This window comes from Chinchilla lanigera, unplaced genomic scaffold (assembly GCF_000276665.1).
Source record: "Chinchilla lanigera isolate Chin_1 unplaced genomic scaffold, ChiLan1.0 scaffold00007, whole genome shotgun sequence".
Taxonomy (NCBI): domain Eukaryota; kingdom Metazoa; phylum Chordata; class Mammalia; order Rodentia; family Chinchillidae; genus Chinchilla; species Chinchilla lanigera.
Genome location: NW_004955408.1, coordinates 9,252,554 through 9,262,299, shown reverse-complemented (window position 1 = coordinate 9,262,299; position 9,746 = coordinate 9,252,554). Strand labels below are relative to the sequence as shown.

At 39.3% G+C, this 9,746-nt stretch overlaps 1 long non-coding RNA gene across 4 annotated transcripts in view; it reads right to left on the bottom strand.

Annotated features, from left to right (window-relative positions):
* The window catches only part of LOC106147237, a 73,352-nt gene extending 72,781 nt beyond the window's left edge, over window positions 1-571 (bottom strand). For 2 of the 4 annotated variants that reach the window (XR_001232016.1, XR_001232012.1), the window contains exon 1: window positions 491-571. This is a non-coding gene — a long non-coding RNA (uncharacterized LOC106147237). The remainder of the gene's footprint in view (window positions 1-490) is intronic. The other 2 variants (XR_001232015.1, XR_001232014.1) reach the window with 2 other exon arrangements.
* Window positions 572-9,746: the final 9,175 nt, after the last annotated feature.

Below are 9,746 nucleotides of genomic sequence, written 5' to 3'. Positions count from 1 at the left end.
TAGCCAGCATGTTATCAATCCTTCAGGCATATCTCAGCAAAGCATCTAGTGTTGCCCCTGGGCTTTCCAGAGGGACACAGGTCCTTTTACACCAATGCTTTTGCTAAACTTTCCCCAGAATCAAGCGATCATATGGCTTGGTCAGGCCCAAAGTCCCATATAGGTAATACATTGAAAGATAAACTAAAGAATGTCCTTCTCCACACCACCCCATTGAACCAGATAAGTAAAATGTTTTGCTCCCTCTAAGTAAATTGTGTGGCTAGTCCTGCTACTCCCTTGTTTACTACAGTTAAGGTCTCTGTCATGAGTTATAACATTTTTTGGCTTTTTTCTGTTTCTTTGGGGAGCCTTGCAGGTTATTAAAAAACTACCTCTAATAGAGATAATAAACAGTGATTGCTTATGTGTGAATTTAAAGCTAATTACATCTTTCTCCTATCAGCAGCAGCTACCTAAGAACTTGACAGGCAGCCCAAAGTAAACTCACCCAGAGTATTGCTGTCCTTCAAAGCCAAACAGATTCAGTAGTAGCAGTGACCAGACAACATCATAGGAGACTAGGTCTCCCAACCACTGAAACAAGGGGTTATGTTTGTCACAAAATGAAGAATATAGTTCCTATGTCAATAGGTCTGAAATAGTGAAAGATACAGCACAAAAAACTACCTGACCACCCTTCCAAGATCTGTGAAGAACTAACTGAGTCATGCATATCCTGTGGAAATACCTGGAATTGAGTGTTTTGGTCACTGTCCTGGACCCGGCCTTGATTAACACTTCTCATAACCTTAGCATTTAGATCTTACAAAGTTAATCTCTTAGGCAAATTTGTTTCTTCTTTGACAGCCGTCAGACTATGGTGATGGCCCTAGCTCACGATCAGAACCTGCCTCCACATTCACGGTTCATCAAGAAATTCTCAGAAGAAAAGAACTCGGTCCTCTTGAACTCTGAGATCAGCCAGAACAAGGGTTCCTTGGTCTCAGTGTAGGTAGGCCAATGCCTGTATTCAGCCAGAAGTAGCTATAGAACATGGAACTTCCTCCTTCCATAACTCTTAAAGACTTTCAGGGACCAGAGCTCCCAGAGGGGAGTAGTACAATTACAAACAATGGAGCTGAAGAAGTCACTTCCTTTCATCCATTTAAAATTAAAACGGCACTCTCTCTTCTATTGTCCTAGGACAATAACAAAGACTCAGGAGGTGGCTGATGCTCTGAGAGAGAACACAGGTGCATGGGTTTGGATCTTCTACCATAACCTTCAGTTACCTTCACCCTACTTCAACCTTACTAAAGGTTCATAAATATGCACTACGTGCCATGCATTAATGAAGATCAGAGTGAATTCTGAAATAAGCATGTGTGTTGAGAGTCCTTGTTACAAAACAGGCACTATTGATCTTTCCTGTCAATCACATTGAGAGATTCAGAGGAAGACACCTATGTGGAGGTCCCTGGCCTTTAAATTCTGAAAGCTTGGTTTGATCCACATGCTGCCGCCATGTGCTGTGCCTTTTCAGTTACCCCTGCACCTTTTCTCTCTCTGCTTTATCTTTTGTTGGTACGGACTTGTCTTAAGCACAACTTCCCATGACCTCCACTAAAGGTAACTTTTTTTTACTGCCATTTGGACTGTACGCCTGCAATTCTTTGCCCATCATAAAAGAGAATGCATTATATTAGCCTGTTTCATTATTACAGCAAAATTTTTAGTAGCTAAATCTTAGACACAGCCTACAATAAGTCCCTGAGTTGTGGACAAATAAGAACGGACTTTGCATTATGGACATTTGTACATGTGAACAAATCACAGAAGTAGCTCACGTGTCTGCCAGACACTGTCACAGTCGTGCTGCTGTGTGCTTACTGCACAGTGTGAGATTGTAGAGTATACTGTACAGTGCTCCGTGAGAGCCCAGGGTATCCAGAAGCAGCAAGAGGAAAAGCAGTGGTGATGTGGAGGGGACTGCTAGAAAGGACAAAGCAATAACAATGGAAACAAAAGTGAAAATAATTGACTGCTCAGACCAAGACAAAAAGATCACGGACGTCACTCCGCTGTCTCCCACTTACCCTCGACTCCAGTTAGTTCTCTCAGTTCACCAGAGGCAATCCCTCTATGTGCCAGTTGTTATATTACACTGTGCCACCATTGTAAGGTAACTGCAAATGTAAAAATAGTTTATTTAGACTTGTATCACACCACCATGTTAAGATAACTGTAAAAGTAAAAATAGTTTGTTTACAGTATTTTTTGTGTGTTTGGGTTTTTTTTTTTTTTTTGAGCTTTACATTGTATATCTGTGTCAAAGGTGTATAAGACTCACTTTGTCAGACTTAGAAATAAATCCAACTTGTAAACGTTCTCCTGGAATGGAACTCATTCATAAGATAGGGACTCGCTATGTGCCCATAAACAGAGGAATGCATAAAAATGTGGTATATATACACGGTGGAGGACTACCCAGTCATAAGGAAGGATACATTTGAGTTATTTATAGGAAAACAAATGCACCTTGAGACCATAAATCTAAATGAAATAAACCAGACACAGAAGGTTAAATATTGCAAGGTTTCTCCTCTACGAGAAACCCAAAGTATAAATCACGTAAAGAGCAAAAGAAAAGATAATAATAGAAAACACGGAGGTAGTATTTTTACAGATAGGAAGGGGACCTAGAGATGGAAGTAGAAAGAGAAAGCGAAGAAAAAGGATTAAGATGTGTGAGGTACAGATACCAACTCCCTACACTAAATGTCTTCATTATGTATCACAAATACGTAGGTACTAACTAAAAAGGAGACAGAGAAAATAGCCAAAGGTTGGGAGCAGTCTGCAGAATGCCTACCAGGAGAAATGATTGGATATCTACAAGAATAAAGAAACGTGTGCTGTTCTAACTTGCCCTTTTCCACAGCTCAGGAGTTTGGGGAAACCTACAGCCTGCAGTCATGCTGGAAAAGCAGCACCCTGGCTCCCACCAAAGAGAGCACAGAGGGGTTAGAGCTCCTCCGAAGCTCCCTTTCAGGGCATTATCATTATTTAACCTACTGTTTGTTCCCCGGAACACTGCACTTCAAAGCCTGCCTTTCTCTGTGCTGGCTGGGGCCGGCTCAGTTTGAACAGACTTTTCTCCAGGGCATTTGTTGAAAGTGATTGTTCAACATCCTGGCTGCCTGTGCTAGAGGATAACGGCTGAGACAAATAATAGGCCAACCTAAAAGCTCAAAAGGAAAAAATAAGAAATAAGATGTCTATAGATGGTTTTGGAAAGCTCCAACATACAGTTGTTAAAAAGACCCAGAGGGCCCTAAGTTTGAGTAGTGAGAGACAACTATAGAGAAAAAGGACAAACAAACTCCTGGGCCCTTAATCTGTTAGTCATTAAAAACACAATTTGTGTTTTCTTCTGAGACAGTCAGGGACACAAGAAGCAGTTCTGGTTAAAACTTGTAACTCTTTGCTTGGGCCTACAGATACCCAACAAGTAACTGAAAACAGAATAAAGCCTGCCTTTATTTTGTGAAACTCTGGGTCAGATCCTTCTGAGCTCTGCGCATAGGCCTGTTAGTCATTTAGAGAGTGTTTAAAAGTTGAAAGTTTATTTGCCCCCAACGTATCCAGACTATATCATCTCCCTTCAAGATAGAGGACACCAAGATGAAAAGGAACTAAAGCAATTTTCAAGATTTACAGGAGTATCTGATCACAAGATTTTATAACATCCATTTCCTGACCCTTTCTCTTCCTTTGGAAAGACACCTAGAGGTCTCCAGTCATTGTCCTGAACTGATAGTCACTGGAGGCTCAGAAGCAGCAGAGCCTCACGTGATTAAAATCACCACAAATAGAGGCAATGATTTCCTAGGAATGGAACTGTTCCCCAACCCATGAGGATTCCTCCAGAGCTACAAAACTAAGACGGAGATAATGACTGCCTGGACTCCACCTGCTGCAATACCCTGGAAAACTGTCTCCGTTCTTTGGAGGTGGGCTAATTCAATCCTCTTCATCAGACTGTGCCCCTGCGGCTGGAGTCCTTTGCCTTTCTTGCCTCTTAACTTTCCAATTAAATCTTTGCCTGTAAATTCATACTGTCACTTTAGTTTTAATTTCCATTATCACTAAAGGAAGAACCCACGCTAACCAGGAACAAGTTGTTATCTCTGGCTAACATTGCAGCTCTATTCAAAATGGAAATTAAGGCTAACACCAAGCTATCAACTGCCTGGCTGGGTACTGTAGGTGGGACCCAACACAAACACAGAGCTTCAGCAAAGACCAGGAGACTCTCTTATTCTAGATGTTTATAAGAATCTCTTTCTAATCATTAGCTGACTTCTAAGCTAGCAGACCAGAGACTGTAGTGGTAAGAGATGACCAAGAATACAAACTACAGAAATTAGTTTTTGAACATCATGAAACAAATAATTAACAAAACCAAATGACAATAACAAACAATAACAAAACCAAATGAAGTGGGGATTGCCACATTATATTACTTAAAACATCCAGCTTTCAACAAAGAAAATGTGACATGCTAATAAATAAGAAAATAGTACCCATACACTGGAAAAACAATCAATAAAAAGTTCCCACAGAACTTCAGATGTTGGGTATACTGAAGAAAAACTTTAATCAGATACATAAACTTAGTTAAGCTCCCAAACTTAATTCATTCCATGATTCTGGGGAAAATGGCTGCATTTGTGTTCAAGCAGGGAAGGTAGGTGCAGTTCTGTTCCACACCCAGTGTGGAATTCATGAACAGAAGCAAATTTTTGCTGAATGCTTCTGTACACAAATTGAATTTTTTACAACCTTGGTTCATGAACCAAGGTATTATCATATTTTAAATATTAAAGAACTAAAGGGAAGTATGGAAATGATGTTTCACAAAGTAGTTTTTAAAAAGAGATGGAAATTATTTTTAAAAACATATAAATTCTGGAGTTAAAAAGCATAGTAACACATGAAAAATGCTATTGAAGGCACAAGAGATTTGAGCAAGCTAAAGAAATAATCATTAAGTCTGAGATAGGTCAGTTAAGATTACCCATCCTAGTGAAAAGAGAAAAAAAAGTACAGAAAAATGAACTGAGACTCAGAGAATGTGGACACCATCAAATGTACCATGTATGCATAACATTATGGTTTGTGTCTGGATGTCCCCCCAAAGCCTCTTGTGGTCCTGGGGGGCAGGCTTGTCAGACATAGCTGAATCTAAAATTTATGATTGATTTATGGTCCAAAGCTGGGATTAAGAATGTGAGTGCCACACCTGCCCTAGGGTGGATAAACCTCTACAAACTGAGGTAAATAAACCTTCTCCCCTTTTACTCTGAGTGTCACATATTTTGTCTCAGCAACAAAGAGAAAAGTAACTAAGACACATAGTAAGAATCTCAGAAAAGGGAGATAAAGCAACAGAAAGCATATTTAAGAAAAAAGGGCCAAAACTTGTCAACTCTAATGGAAAAACATTGATATACACATCTAAAATTCTCAACTCCTTGTAAGATAAATTTAACAAAATCCACACCTAGAGAAATCATAATCACATTTCCAAAGACCAAAATTATTTTGAAAGTAGCCAGAAGGAGGCAACAATTCACCTACAAAGTATCCTCAATAAGATTAACATCCGCTTTCTTATCATAAACCACAGAGGCCAAAAGACAATGGAGTGTCTGTGCAAAGGACTAGAAAGAAATTCTATCAATTAACAATTGTATGATTAACAAAGCTATCCTTCAAAAATTAAAGAGAAATTAAGACATTGCCAAATAAACAAAAACAACATTTGTTGCTAGCAGACCTGCCCCACACAAAACACTATAGAAAGGACTATAGTCCTTTCTGGAAGATGGCAGAGTCGTGAGCAGCAGAGAAAGAGCCTCTCTGAGATCTGGTGTCCAGATACTGGAATATAACAATGTTGGGTTTGCTAAAGAAAAGCTTTAATCAGGTACAGTGGTAGCTTGGCTCACAAACTTAATTCATTCTATGATTCTGGGGAAGATGGCTGCATTTGTGTTCATGCAGGGAAGATAGCTGCTGTTCTATTCCACACCCAATGTGGAATTCATGAACAGAAGCAATGTGAGGAAGCAAACAAAGAGGGAAGTGGGTCCCTGGGACCCAGGAAGGATCTGAAATGAGAACTGAAGCCCATGGGGACAGCAAAGAGAGAGACCTCAATGAAGAAGAAGGAGATAGCAGGTAGTGCTTTCTCCCTGTGTCTGAATTCACTGCATGTGAGGGGCAGCTCAAACCTACAGACACATGGTGACTGCTGGTAACCTTAGAGGCCTCCACAGAGAAAGACACTAGTGAAATGGTGCAGTGGTGGTGAGTTATTCAGGTCCAGGTGGCCCCCCAGGAGAAGGCAGTTGGTTGGTAACTATCTTGGAGAGGGGCCAGCTGAGCTCTGAACTCAGAACAGTTGTGGGCTGGCTCCATCTAGCAGCTCCCAGTGTCAGGGTGAGGCTGCTGAGCTCATGACAGCAGATCAAGGAGCCAAGCTTAAGCTGGCATGAGGCACACAGAGTGTTACAGGCTGAACAAATCAGGTTCCAACCTCACAGGCAGAAACCAGCCTGAACTCCAGTGGAACAAAAGGTGCAGACTTGCTGGGATTATCCACTAGCCCACCAGAAAGCCACGGCTACCTTGGTGGGATTCATTAACTCGAATCTGAATTCTGTCTGCCCAAATTATCTACCAGTGACAGCGGAGACATGCCTTGAAGTGATCAATATTTTTCTTATTTTCCTTTTCCTTTTTTTACTTTCTTTTTTTATTTTCATTTTTGTTTTGTTTTTTCAATTGCTTGTTCTTATTTTTATATGAGCGTGCACATTTGCAGCCCCATACTATGGAAAAAAAGACTCTTCAAACTTGTATGTCTTTACTCTTTTTGAAAATTAATGTTTTTAAATGTCACCTTAAAATATCGTCTTGTATCTTCTAGGCTTTTCATTTCAACAGTAATGGTAATAAATGTATCATTCCCCAATTTCCCATTAAAATGCCCCAATAATTTCTCACAAATTCAATAGCTCATTATACTGAGATCCCACAGAGAACAACTGAGAGAAATAAAAACATCCAGGAAGAAGTATCCTCTTAAAGAGCTAGAACTAAAAATTGAGGATCTTAAGCCAAATACATGTACAACTGGATGCTTTACAAGGTGCAGTAGTGTTAATGATATTATTCCCATGACCACTGTTAGTAGGCTGTTTCAAGCAGACCTCTCCAGCTGTCTTTTGACTGTGATCTTCATGGAATATCTTATTCTATCCTTTCACTGTCAGCCTGTGCAACCTTAAATATAAAGTAGGTTTCTTATAGACACCATAGCATTGAATCTTGTTTTCTTAGACATTTAGCCATTACAGAGCAGACTCTTTAGATTGGGGAATTTAATTCTTTTAAATTTAAAAGTGATCATCCATAGGGCAATATTTACTGCTGCCATTTTGTTCACTGTTTTCTGTTTTGCCTCAGTCTTTGGTCCCACTTTCCCTCTCTAGGTTTCGTCTTTTGTATTTCATTGATTTTTTTTTTTTTCACTGATAAACCTGGATTCCTTTCTTCCTAGTGTGATTTAGCCATTTTCTTTAGGGTTACCACGGGGTTTACATGAAACATCATATAGTTAAGCCAGTCTATTTTAAGTTGATAATTTAAGTTTAATCAGAGACAAAAAAAACTTAAACTTTTCTTCCTCTCCCCGCACACCTTATTATCAATATCACAATGTTCATGTTTTATGTTGTACATCTGTTAACATATTTTTACTTACATATGTTTAATGCCTTTGGATTTTATCTTTGTGCTATAATTGTGATGATTTACCCACCACTACAGTAGTCTAATATGCTATTTTTTTTCTATGTATTGGTCTATATGTTCATATTTGCCAGTGAGCTTTATACTTTCTTATGCCATCATGTTGCTGTTTAGCATCTTTTTATTTCAACTTGGAGCATATCTTATACCACAGGTTCAGTGACAATGAGCCCTCTCCAAGTCTTTATTTCCCCTTCTCCCTCCCCAAACTTCCCATGGTCCTAAGGATTCAGCCCAGTCTTTGTGTATTCATTCTACCACTGAGCCACACACCCAGCTCTCCCCTTCATTTCTGAAGGAGTTTTTCCAGGTACAGCATTCCAGGTTGGTAGTCATTTCTCATTTTAGCACTTTGAATACATCTTCCAGCTCCCTTCTGGCCTCCATAGTTTCTGCTGAGAAATCTGATAGCTTTATGGAAACTCACCTATATGTGTTAAATTACTTTTTTCTTGATGCTTTCCAAGTTCTGTCTTCAACTTTTAACAATTTGATTATAATGTGTCCAGGAGTTCCAGTAGTGCAAATGGCCAGTGTACACATATTTATATGATTATGAGATTTCTTAGTGTGAATTTCTTTGGGTTCATATTACTTGGGGCTGTTTGGAATTTCTGGATCTGGATGTTCATTTCCTTCCCAAAACTTGAGGATTTTTAGTCAGTAATTCTTTGCATGCTTTTTCTGTCCTTTCTCTCTTCTCTCCTTCTCTGCCTCTCCGTGTCTCTCTGTGTCTCTGTCTCAATGTCTCTCTGTGTCTCTGTCTGTCTCTCTGTCTCTGTCTCTCCTCACTCTCTCCTCTCCTCTCCTCTCTCCTCTCCTCGATGAAATCCAGAGTCTCTCTTTTTTTTCTTTTCTTTCAAGACAGGGTCTCTTTATGTAGTACAGGCTGGCCTCAGATTCCCAGCAATTCTCCTGCCTTAGCCCTCCCTTAGCTGGGATTACAGGTGTGTACCACTGTACCCATCAGATGCCCATGGTCTCTTAAGCCTTCTTCACTCTTTTTCATTTCTTTCTTTCTGTTCCTCTAACAGAGTTATTTCCTGTCTTCAAGTTTCTGATTCTTTCTTAATTTTAGTTTATTAGTACAAGTGTGTAGCACATAATGTTCCTTGTGGGAAGTTGGTACATGTACATAACACATCTTAATTTCTTTCTTTTAGTTGTCTAGTCTTCTGTTCAATCTCTTTAGTGAAATTTTCAGTTCAGTTCTTGTGTTCTCCAACAGCGAGCTACTGGTTTTATATATATATATATATATATATATATATACTTTTTTTCTAACTTCTTATTGAAATTCTCATTTGTTCACACATTATTCTCCTAAACTTCAGGAACAGCTTTATGACTGTTATTTTTAAGGTTCTTTCAGGTAAATTATCATATCTGTTTCATGGGAGTCTGTTTTCTGGAGATCTATATTGTTCCTTTGTTTGGAAGATATTTTCTTTTTTCTTCATTTTCCTTTATTTTCTTCATTAGTGGCTGGTCATTCAACAAAACAGTTACCCTGTCCAGTCTTCATAAAAGAGTCTCTGTAGGTGAATACCTTCACTAATTAGCACAACTATAAATTCTGTGGGTCTCTCAAACCTTTATACTCATTTAACCCATTTTATTTATTTTTAATAGCCCTAGACATCTAAAGTTTGCTGAATCTTATCAGTGCTTAGAAATAAGTGTGACTGGATCCAGTTCTCTGGGAAACCCCCAAAACTTGGACCATTAGACATTCTGTCCAACTCCTTTTCTCCTTGAGGAGAAGCTTAGATCTCAGGTTTTTTCACCTGTCTACTGTATATAAGCTAGAAGGAAGGGCTACCATGCACTCGTTGTGCAAGATTAAACCACCATCTTTGTTCTCACTGGCCCTCAGGTGGCTT